Source organism: Pleurodeles waltl, chromosome 6, assembly GCF_031143425.1.
Source record: "Pleurodeles waltl isolate 20211129_DDA chromosome 6, aPleWal1.hap1.20221129, whole genome shotgun sequence".
In the NCBI taxonomy this organism is placed as follows: Eukaryota; Metazoa; Chordata; class Amphibia; order Caudata; family Salamandridae; genus Pleurodeles; species Pleurodeles waltl.
In genome coordinates this window covers 1,502,147,293-1,502,159,969 of record NC_090445.1, presented here as the reverse complement: position 1 = coordinate 1,502,159,969, position 12,677 = coordinate 1,502,147,293, and the positions used below count along the sequence as shown (strand labels likewise).

At 44.3% G+C, this 12,677-nt stretch overlaps 1 protein-coding gene across 1 annotated transcript in view; it reads left to right on the top strand.

Moving 5' to 3' along the window:
• The window catches only part of LOC138300996 (glutamate receptor U1-like), a 229,767-nt gene that overhangs the window by 111,719 nt on the left and 105,371 nt on the right, over positions 1 to 12,677 (top strand). The gene's annotated exons all lie outside the window — the stretch shown is intronic.

Here is a 12,677-nt window from a genome sequence, read left to right as displayed (position 1 = left end):
TTTTTCCTGTGTGGAGGCCTATTGGATTTGCTAACACTTGTTCCAACTTTTGATGTGTTGTTTCAACATTCATTGCTTGGCAAATAGATGGCAGTGTCTGGCAGCCAATTGAGATTTTGAAAAGAGGAATAATTTAAAATGCAATGGCTCTCATGTTAGCCTTTCCAGGTTGTTTTATGTGTAATTGGCTGTTCCTTGATTGCACAGTAAATTGACTGTATAAAACTGTTCAAATGCACATTTATTATTACAGCTTAATTTAAATTCACACCATCTGAAAATATTTCTAAGAATGAAAAACATTATTAACAAAGTCACTTTCAACTATAGCACAAATTAAAATTAAAAATAAGTTGAGCAGGGCTGTTGTGTGTGGGGACTTTAGGGTTAAACAAACAGCTGGGATTGCTGCCATGTAAAAAGCAGCTGCTCATGAACAATGCATGCACATAGATGAAAAAAAAAAAATCAAAGACAGTGCACAGCCTTCCACAGCACTTACTTTGTGCAAAATGAGTGAGTAGCAGAGTACGTCCTTGATTCCCCTGTAGGGCAGACTGACTGTGATTCACATGCAGGGCTGCTCTACCGCCTCCACATGAGAAAGGAAATAATGCGCAATTACCTCCAGGCCTCAGGACATAGGTAAGCCTCAACTTTTCAACTGTGTGGGGTTGCTACAATAAGAGACAAAAGCAACAAAGGAAAATGAACAAAAAAATCCACTCACCTTGAAGTCAGACAAAGAAAGTAAACATGCGCCCTCAGAAAACAGCGTCTGACATTTTGATCTCTGTCTTTTAATACACAGCAAATGTGAGGAGACAAGAACAGGATTTACAGGCCTATTTATAGAGGCGTTCAGAGCACAATAGAAGCCCTCATGTAAACTGCTCTTAGACAAAGAAAAAGGTAGCTCCTAAAACAGATGCTACATAGGTGACCAGTGGATTGATATAGTACGTGATCCCTGCTCTTGGGGCGAGAAAGAGGCATGACACATGCATGCCATGGACAAATGGGGAGAAAGAATATGAGAGTGATGATGGAGCCAGCAAATGGGAAGGATATGGGCAGACTGAAGCCCTCAAAGTATATATTACATGTCTCAAAGAGACAGCATAATCGCTATCTAGCTGAGACCTAAAAAGCACACTTTCTGCACCAAGATCAAGCTTTTTGCCAAATTTGGTGTAATTCCATTCAGCTGGTTTTTCGGTATTGTTGTTCTACTTTCCTGTGGGAAAATGAATTGGGGAAACACATTTTGTGACCTCCCGGTTTTCCTCTGCCCCTGCGTCACAAATCACCAGGACACTTTCTAGGAACAAACTGAGGTGGATGAGATAAAAAAAAAAAGGTTTTTAAAGATTTGTCAAATGGTGCTAAAGTTATAATCAAACCAAACAACAACGTTTCTATGGCAAACACAATTAGTTAAAATTATATGTTTTTACATGGTTCCCACCCTGCTTCCCTCTGCAATGCGAGAAAGAAAATGGCAGCCGCAACTTTTCTGTCAGGTTGCAGCCAGCCAATCAGGGCCTTGCTTTTCCTCTGAATCTGCAGAGGATCCAAGGAGGATCCGCATCCCTACATATACAAATTTGCTTTTAAATTAATAACTAGAAAACTACTGAACAGATGTACTCCAGATCACTAAAAAAGGATACTTTCTGGACCAAGAGCTAGCTTTGTTCCAAATTTGGTATAATTCCGTCCATCGGTTCGGGCTGTAGTCGTGTCTAGAATCTCTATGGAAGTTAAAATGGGAAATGCACTTTTTTGACTCCCCTTTTTCTTGGCCCCTGCTTGAATAATCACCCCAAAACTTTCCATGCCCAACAAAATTCTTGAGCACACTCTTTTGGAAAATGTTGTTAAGTTTTGTGAAATGGTGCCAAAGATATAGGTAAATCAAAAAACATTTTTTCTATGGAAACTAGGTCCTAACTATAGCTACCTATTTCCTATATATATATAATACCCAATGGCGGTCGTCAGTAGGTAGTTATAGTTAGGACCTCTAAAAAAGTGCATTCCCCAATCTAATTTCCATAGAGATTCTAGACACAACTACATCCTGAACCACTGGACGGAATTACATCAAATTTGGCAAAAAGGTAGCTTTTGGTCCACAGATCACCCTTTTGTTATTGGTGTAAGTTCATTCAGTAGTTGTTGAGATATTAAAGGGAAAATACATTTGTATATCTAGGGCTGCAGATCCAGGGAGATCTCCTGCTGAAATCTGATTGGCTACTAACACGTCAAACAAGAAGTGTTGGCAGACATTTTGGGACTCAGCATTTTTATTCAAAATTACAGAGAAATCTGCAGTTGGATCCGCGGAGTTCACTGTGATAAAAAAAGTGCGGTTGTAAATGCTTTGGCCCCTGGGTGGGCCAGGTCGCCAGGACATTATGGCATAAATATAAGAGGGAGGTTGCATGCCATCTCCCTGGGGCTATGTGTAAAAAGTTTGCAGGGGGGCCATGCGACCACCATGCCCCAGAGACCACCACCTTCCCGGGGAAATAGATTATAAAATTACTAGGGAGGTTCCTGTGGATGCCCCACGGACTGCCACCTCTCTGGGGCTATGTGTAGAAAGTATGCAGGGGGGGCTGTGTGGCCCCCCTCCATGACCCAGGGACCACCAGCTCCCTGGGGCTACCGATTATAAAACTACTACTGGGACCCCAGGGACCATCCCACTCCCCAGGGCTATGTGTACAAAGAATGTGTGGAGGCTTCTTGGCCCCCCGAGGACCACCACCTCATTGGGACAACACATTTAAAAAATAATTGTAGCCCAGGGATAGCTATATCCCTGACCTACAAAAAGAAATTAAGAAGAGGTCCATTGTGGTCAAGTAACTATAACTCGTGCCCTAAGGTAACTGTAACTCACGCCCTCACCATGCACTGCTAATTACCACAGACATTACAGCACTCATGACATTTTTAAAACACCACTGATAATGTCACTGTAACATTTGCAGTAAAATTATTGCCAAGATAACTGTGCATGGCGGGGGCGCGAGTTATAGTTACTGTAGGGCACAAGTAATGGTTACTTGATGCAGGAAAACTCGGCTGATTGCAGTAGCCCACTCCCTTTTGCCCCCATGTTTAGCTGAAACTGGTGTTCTTTAACTCTGACTGTACCCTGGGCACTGCTAACCAGTCCCAGGGTCAGTGCTCTGGTTAAAATGCTATAAGCAAATTAGGCAAAATCATAATTGGCTCTGGCAACCTACCTATAAGTCCAAGTATATTAGATAGGGCATGTAGGTTTAGGGACCCCAGCATAGCTTTGGTGTCCAGTGTCACTGTAAAGGCAGGCCTGCAGTGCTGGCTGCTTTTAAGTACACTTTGACCGAAAATTCAACTTTGAAATTAAAAGTACTTCCAAAGTCCTAAACTACCTTATTTTTACATATAAGCCATCCCTAAGGTCTGCCCTAAGTGCCCCCCAGGGTTGGGTGCAGTGTATATATAAGCAGGCCCTTTATAAAATATGCTTTAAAAGCCCTGGTGAGGAAAAAACAGCCAAATTCATTTTTCTCCATTGTAGTCAAAGGGCCCCATAGGCTAACATTGGAGACTTTATTTTCAAATAATAAAGTGTTATTTTCAATAGACATGAGCTAAATATAGCAGGTTTGGTACCACATTAAATGCTATAATACATCCAGCAACTTGCCAATTTTGAATTTAATATAACTAGCACAGGGAAAGAATTCTGCGCTTTCCTTATTGGTCAATCTTTTGCAGCCTGAGCCAGTCTACCATAATGTGATGTGGAGTGGCCAGCGCTGACACAAAGGAAGCATCTGGGGGGTGGAGAACTGCTACAGAAGATGGCAGAGCAGGGTGGGGGAAGAGTAGCCAAAGGAGGGAAAGCCACTTGGGACAGAAACTGGACCTTCCCCATTTCCGGCACCCCCTGACAGCTAGGAGCCCCACTGATTAGATTAGGAGAGGGGCTGGAGGAGGTGTGGTAGGGAAACTTGACAAAACCAGTGGGTGGGCTCAGCTAGGTGTAACCTTCAAGGAGAGATCTCCTCCATGTTGGATTTATGAAGAATTTTGCTTTCTGGGATTGATTTTGCCACACTTTACAGGAAGTGAATAGCCCAGAGGGTGTTGACCATGGGTCTGGATGGATTTTGCAGCACTGTGACCAAATAAATCTGTTGCGCTAAGTGGAGTTCTGCAAGCGGCGAGTGTGTTAGGTCATGCCATTCAAGCTAATAATTAGCACAAACCGCACCACACGCAGCGCAAGAGGGCGATGCTACTTTTGTGGCACTCAGGTAGATTTTCTACTTGAGTGGCACCTTCCTCAATGTGAACTGTAGATTTTTCAATGCGAGCGGTAGCGACTATCCAAGTCTGCTCGTGTTGAGAAATCTTGTTCAGAGGTGGTCTGAGGAAGATTTTCCTCACTTGCACTCACTAACCTAAATGAGGAAAAAAACTCTGCTATGCAGAGTTTTTTTTAACTCCGCACTCTAAGTGGAGCATGGAGTGGGAAAAACCCTGCAAACTCCACGAGCAGAGCAGAGTTCACAACCACACCCTAGTTGGTTTGCACCCCATTGGCCAGGAGAACCCCCTGCTTCCCACCCCCAGGAGCAAGGATAAATATGGCAGAGCTGCCCCACAATTCAGATCACTGCTGGAAGAAGATACTGGAGAAAAATGACTGCAGTATTGGATTCCTGGCCTGCACCTAAAGACCACACTCACAAGAACTGTACCAGCTGCTCACTTTAGGCTTCAACAAGAAAAGGGCTTTGCCTTGCTTCTGCAACTCCAGGAATGGACTACCTGTAAGCTACAGGTACAAAGAAGCACACCAAAGTCCCCTGCATCAAGTCCTGCAAGAAGAGCCGAGTGGACCAGTGTGCAGTGGCCAATTGAGGATTATGACCAGGTGCATTCTGGGAATTGTAGCTCCAACTCCCAAGAAGCAGCTCAGAGTTTCTGGAGCCTTGCATCAAGTTTGTGGACACTTCAAGGAACCAAAAGGACCTCTGGACGAAGATCCAGACCTTTGGAGAAGTTTGGAGCAACTGTTGTAAAACGCTCCATAAGTTGAAGAGGTGCATTGTGGGAGTAGTAGTCCCAGGTGCCAAGAGGCAAACCAGAGCCTCTGAACGCTTGGCTGGTGCTGTAGACCACTTTCCTGAATCAAGAAACACTTCTGAAAGTGAGTGTAACAGTGTTACACCATGGGTGGCCTGAACTTTGGACTTTGTCCTTGTCCAGTGACCTTCTTTAACCCTTTCAGCGCTATTTGTTTCTAAGTGCTAGTTTTACTTTTAATCTTTTAAAAATCATGTCTCTGGTTCCCTACATTGAATGTTTGTCATTTTGGTGTTATCTTAAATATAAAAATATTTCCTATTTTTATAAATTGGAGTTGAATTTTTATTGTGTGTTGTGTTTTACTTATTTACTGTTTTATGGATATTAAATGCTTTACATACGTGCCTCCTAAGTTAAGACTAACTGCTCGTGGGCCAAGCTACCAAGAGTTGAGCAAGGATTAATTTACTGAGACCATGACTGGACCTAGTTGGGGTTTGTGGCCTATTGATAATTGTAGGTATCTACATGCCCTTACCAATAATCCACTTTCCAACACTTGAAATAATTCTAACAGCTGAATTTCTATGGTTTTGTACATTTAAAATCATAGAAATTTAGCAGTTATCATTAGAGTTATTTCAAGTAACTATAACTCACACCCTAAGGTAATTATAGCTTGCGCCCTCGCATCCTAACTATAACATCCCTGTAACCTTTGTTTTGTTGAGTGAATATATGTATATATACATGTATATATGTGTGTGTGTGTGTGTGTGTGTGTATACATATATATATATATATATATATATATATATATATATATATATATATATGTGTATATATATATATATTTATATAGAAAATCCACTAATAACCAAAGGTTACAGGGGCATTATAGTAAGGTTCAGAGTTTACATGCACAAAACCAGTTAGCTGGCTGCCCCATCGCCTTCTCCCTATCCTCTGCCTCTGTTGTCTGAGTTCATGCATTAGCCCCCTCCCTCCTGCCCTGCATGGTCTGATGTGCTGCCACTGCCCTCCATTTAGCTTGATGTCCCATCCACTCCTGCTGCCACTCCCTTCTGCTCTGTTGTGCTCCTCCTGCCTGACCTGCATGGTCTGTTGTAAAGCCCCTTACCCTGCCCTCTCTTGTCTGTGTCTAGTCCCTACCCCTTTCTTCTATTCTCCATGGTCCTTTGTGGATGCCCCTCCCTCTTGCCCACCATGCCAGTTGTGCTGCCACTAACCCTCCTGCTTGCCATGCATGGCCTTTTGTGCTTCCACAGACCCTCGTACCTGCTCAGTGTGGTCAGCTTGCTGTCCCTGACCCCCTCCCACCTTCCCTCCATTGCCTGTGTGTATGCCATTATGCTCTTTTTGCTGCCCTCCATGGTGTGTTGGGCTTCCTGTGCCCATCCCGCCTGCCCTCTATGGTCAGTTTGCTGCTCTTGCCCCCTTGCCACTTGCCTTCCATTTTTCATGCGCAGGCCCTTATCCCCTCCCTCCTGACTTGTCTGGTCTGTTGTTGTGCCCCGCCCCCTCCCTCATGCCCTTCATGGTCTATTATGCTCCAACTGTCTCTACTGTCTGTCTGGCATGGGCAGCTTGCACCTCTTGCCTCTTTCTCCTCTGCTCCCTGTTGTCCATGTACATGGCCCTGTCCCCTCCCTTTTGCTTTCCATGGTCTGTTGTGCTGCACCGCCGCCCCGCTTACCTGTGTGGTGTACTGTGCTGCTGCAACCCCTGACCTGTAAGATCAGTTTTGTGCCCCTGCTCATTTAAGTCCTGCCCACTGTTATCCAAGTCCATATCCCTACCCAATTCCTCCTGCCCGCTGTGATCCAATGCACCATACTTGCCAACATTTTGAACTTGATCATTTTGGAGATTTTGAAAACAAATCCTGGGTAATTCATTTTCCCCTTTGACTTACATAGAAAAAGAGGAGAGTTTAGGCAGGAGACAGATAAAAACATCATTTTGGGCTTAAAACATTGTGAGTCTCCTGTACTCGACGTACCCCGCAACAGCCACATCTCCGCACACCTGAGACACCTGCATTGGCTCCCAGTCAGCAAAAGGATCACCTTCCGTCTTCTCACCCACGCACACAAAGCCCTCCACAACAAGGGACCGGAATACCTCAACAGACGCCTCAGCTTCTACGTCCCCACCCGCCCCCTCCGCTCCGCTGGCCTCGCACTTGCTGCCGTCCCTCGCACCCGCCGCTCCACGGCGGGTGGGAGATCTTTCTCCTTCCTGGCGGCCAAGACCTGGAACTCCCTCCCCACCAGCCTCAGGACCACCCAGGACCACTCCGCTTTCCGGAGACTCCTAAAGACTTGGCTGTTCGAGCAGCGATAACCCCCCCTTTCCCCCCTAGCGCCTTGAGACCCGCACGGGTGAGTAGCGCGCTTTATAAATGTTAATGATTTGATTTGATTTGATTTGAATCAGGTCTATTGGCATGTATGGTTGTACTACCAATGCCTCTTCCTTCTGCCCTCAGTGGTCTGTTCTATGACACAATCTCGCTTGTCTGTCCTGCGTGGTTGGTGTGTTGCCCCTGCCCCACTTTCCACTGTCCTCCATGGTCTGTTGTGCTGCCCCTGCCCCTCCTACCTAACTGGAGTGGTCATCATTTTACCTTTGCACCCTCCTCCCTGCCCTCATTTATCTGAGTCTAAGTCCGAGCCTCTGACCTTGACCTCCCCACAGTACTTTAATGAACAACTAGATTGCTAATATTCTATGGCCCATATTTATACTTTTTGACGCAAAACTGCGCCAACGCAGTTTTGCGTCAAAAAAATTAGCGCCGGCTAACGCCATTCTGAAGCGCCATGCGGGCGCCGTATTTATTGAATGACGTTAGCCGGCGTTAGCCGCCGGCGCTGTCTGGTGTGCGTTAAAAAAAACGACGTACACCAGGCAGCGCCGGCGTAGGGGGAAAATGGCGTATGGGCGTCCAGAAATGGTGCAAGTCAGGCTGAGGCAAAAAAATCGCCACAACCCGATTTGCGCCATTTTTTAACGACGCCCATCCCCCATTGAAATGACTCCTGTCTTAGCAAAGACAGGAGTCATGCCCCCTTGCCTAATGGCCATGCCCAGGGGACTTCTGTCCCCTGGGCATGGTCATTGGGCATAGTGGCATGTAGGGGGGCACAAATCAGGCCCCCCTATGCCACAAAAAAAAAAAAAAAAAAAATACCTACCTGGACTTACCTTAATGTCCCTGGGGTGGGTCCCTCCATCCTTGGGTGTCCTCCTGGGGTGGGCAAGGGTGGCAGGGGGTGTCCCTGGGGGCAGGGGAGGGCACCTCTGGGCTCATTCTGAGCCCACAGGTCCCTTAACGCCTGCCCTGACCCAGGCGCTAAAATCCGGCGCAAATGCGGGTTTTTTAGACCCGCCCACTCCCGGGCGTCATTTTTGCCCGGGAGTATAAATCCGACGCAATAGCATCGGAGTCATTTTTTAAGATGGGAACGCCTACCTTGCATATCATTAACGCAAGGAAGGTGTTCACGCAAAAAAATTACGCTAACTCCATGAACTTTGGCGCTAGACGCGTCTAACGCCAAAGTATAAATATGGAGTTAGTTTTGCGTCGAATTTGCATCGAAAAAATCGACGCAAATTCGGCGCAAATGGAGTATAAATATGCCCCTATATTTCTTACAAAAGTATGGTATGTCTGATGACATCTTGATGTAAGCAAAAGTGTATTACTTAAATAATTTTTTTAAGAACAGAAATTATGGTTAGTGCTCTAAAAAACTAAAATGAGGACATATTTTTTGAGTCATATAGGGACAAAGCATTTTTAAATTATTTGCTATCTTTATGTTTTTTCCAGTTAATCACTTGATTATTTGTTGCACTTAGGGGAAACGATGTTGCATTACAACCCGGGCTGCTGACTTTCCAACTGGGGAACCAGGTTTGAGTTTCAGTGTCAGCTCGACATCCTGTGATTCTGGGCAAATTACTTAATCTCCCCAAGCCTAAAACAAAAATAGATGTGCCCCTGCGTAGCGAAACTGATGCTCATGTTAAGTACTCCAATATATTCAGGTCACGTCTGTGCTGTATAAAACTGCAATAAAACAAAAGTAAGGGCCAGACTTATGGAGCCTTGCACCGTTCCATCGCCACACAGGCGTAATTTGTTTTACGCTAATGTGGCATTGGAAGGGGAAAAACGTCACACCATATTAATAAAGTGGCACAATGCCTGCTAAGTGCTAAGTAAAAAGAGGCTCCAATTGATCACAATAGGCCTCTGGGTGCTTTGCAGTATTAACGTCATCATTTGTTATGCAAGTCCTGCAAAGCGCCGGCTAGCCTCTAGGTGCTTTGCAGGATTAACATCATAATTTGTTATGCTAGTCCTGCAAAGCGCCGGCTAGCGTAAAAAAATTATGACGCTAGTCACCCTAACTACCCCCATGGTGCACCGTATTATAAATACGGCACTTCCATGGTGGTGTTAGGGAGGTGCTAAGGGGCTCAAGAAAAGTGCTGCTGCACTAGGTGCAGCGCCACTTTTCATACATACGCCCCCAAGTGTTTTGCACACATTTGTCATTGGGATATACTTGGGCAACATTTTGGTGATATTTGTGCTACATTTGGGCTCCATTTTCTCTGGTTGCCATCTTGGGAGACTTATTTGTTATGAAGCTCCCTAATTTCCTCATTTATTGCACTATCCTCAGTAAACAAATGTCCAGTTTTCCAATTCAATTCCATCAAGCTGGCATTGAGATGTGCCACATTTTTGGCATTCAGAATGTTAGCACTCCCGTTGCTTTAGTTGCTCATTAGAACACTGTAGTGAAGCTGCGGATCACCAGGGAGTTTACTGGCAGTCTGATGCGTGTGTTGAAAGTGCATGTTTCAGTCCGCATGTCAGAACATTTTAATGAAATAGAAGAGGGCGATATTTGAGAACTCACTTAAGACATGTCCTAATTTTTCATTCTACAACACTAGCCATCATTTCTATGACAAAATGAACCCCTCGTTTTGATCCTTCTAAATTAAGGGACATATTTAAGAATTTAAGAAAAGTGGAGCTAATTTTCTTGCACCCTTTACCACCCCCTACCGCTACCATATGTGTGGCATATTTAAAATACTGCGCACCATGGCGCAGAGTATGAGGCAATAGCATACTTTTTTATGATGCCATTGATCTTGGCGCTACTCCTACAGAGTACATTGGGGCCCATTGTAAATAATGGTGTGCCCTCTTTTAACACCTGCTCTGAACAGGCGTTAAAAGTGCTGAAAAAAATGAGGCAAGAAAATCTGTTAGATTTCCTGTGCCATTTTTTCACCTCCCCTCCCCACGGGGTAACGCCCCCTTTGCATATTATGCCTGGCTCAGCCATAATGTAGCGCAAAGGGTTACAAAGTGGCGCAATGCATGCATTGTAAATATGGTGCAGGAATTTTGTCCATCTAACGAAACATTAGCATAAAAAAATGATGGTAATGTGTCGGTAGATGGCTCTAGGGGCTCTTAAATATGCCCCTCAATGTTTTACGTTTTACCAGTTTGATTCAATCAAGATGGCTTAAAGTGTGCCACCCTTTTGTCATACATAAGACTGTTGTGCTCTAGTTGTTCTTCAGAACACTCTGGGAGGCTGCAGTAGAACACAAGGGAATCATCTGACAGGCTGCTCCTGTTGGAAGTACACGTTTTACTGGAAATGTCAAACTTGATTCGCACATGTCTGACAAAGATAGTGTGAAATTACAGAAAATATGTTCTCATTTTAGCTTCTGGACCATCCTCCATAACCTCTATGCAAAAATCATGAGAAAATAGCTTTTCTCAAACATGATTCATGAAATTCCAGCAGAAGGCTTTTTCACAGGTTTACATCACCTAAGAACACACCTCAATGCATATACATATGTATATGTAGATAGATATATATATCTTCATTCACTGGAAAAACCAAAGGTTACAGGAATGTTATAGTTAGGCTCACAGTTTAAATGTACAAAACCATAGAAATTCAGCTGTTATAGTTAGAGTTATCTCAAGTAACTATAACTCATGCCCTAAGGTAACTTTAACTACATCGCCATGCACAGTTTTTTCATCAAAAATGTTACTGCAAGTATTACATTGATATTATCAGTGATGTTATCAAAGATGTCATGAGTGCTGTTATTTGTGGGGTACTTAGCAGTGCATGGCGAGGACGAGACTTAAAGGTACTTGAGATAGCTCTAACTATAACAGATGAATTTCTAGGGTTTTGTATGTTTAAAATGTGAGTTTAACTATAACGTTCCTGTAATCTGTGTTTTTTTTCAGTGAATTTCTATGTTTTTTAAAAATGTATAGTAATTGTCATTACTATACATTAATTCAACTAACACCAAAGGCCGTGCATGGTGGTGGTTGGCCACAGGGCCTGGCCTGCGGCCAAGCCTTGAATCAGACCCTCTATAAGCACCCAACCTTGCACTGTACACAGCCTTTGCCCGTGCACAGCAGAAGTTGTCCGCAAGTCCTAACCTGCAGCCAGGTGCTGCGGCCACCACCCTAACCATCGAACCCTAACACTGTGCACAGCCCTTTGGCCATGCGCATCAGGAGTTGGCCACAGCCAGTCCTTCTGGGTGTGAGAATAGGTGTGAGAGGGTGTATCTGTGGATGAGAGTGGCTGTGAGTGTCTCTGTCTGAGTGTGAGAGTGTGTGCATCAGTGTCTTAGTGGGTGCATCAGTATACGTGCAGGTCTAAGAGTGGGTGCACGAGGGTGACAGTGGGCCCAAGAGTATGTGAGAGTCTGAGTGGGTCTGTAAATGGGTGCGTGAGGGTCTAAGTGGAGCTGTGAGTGGGTGCGTGAGAGTCTGAGTGGGTCTGTGAGTGGGTGCATGAGTGTCTGAGTGGATCTGTATTGGGTATGTGAGAGTCTGAGTGGGTATGTAAGTGGGCGAAAGATATTGATATTGAAAGAGACAGAGAACAAGAGTGAGAGGGAGAGAGAGAGAGATAGTTTTTTAGGCTTTGATGGATGATATACTTAGAATGAGATATTTCTGGACAAATTGAGAAGAATAATGTATTTCTTAATTAAAAAGAGTGAGATCACCTTTCAGTATGAACCTTAAACTGTTTAAAAGAAATTAAAGGAGGGAAATTATCATAGACACACCTGGAGTAGAACCCTCAACTATCAGTGTGAGACCTTAACCATTAGGCCATAGGTGACTCCTTGCGGGCTTTATCCAGACATAACTATAACATTCAGCCCACACACTTCAAGAGAAAAGGGACAATCATTTTCCGTTACTAGGAAGGTTAACAGTCCATACACTAGTAAATAAACAGACCCACTGACTTAAGATACTAGGCTTTGAACCATCAACCTATTGAGTGACAGTCCAAGAGCTTTACCAGTTAGTCAGAAGAGCCTCTGTTCTGCTTTGCATCAAAACGTTACTATGATATTCCAACCACACATCTTGCTAGTTTAACTCTTTGAAGTTACTGCATGGAGAGACAATGCAATGACAATCTCTCTCTCTCATTATAGGATGGACG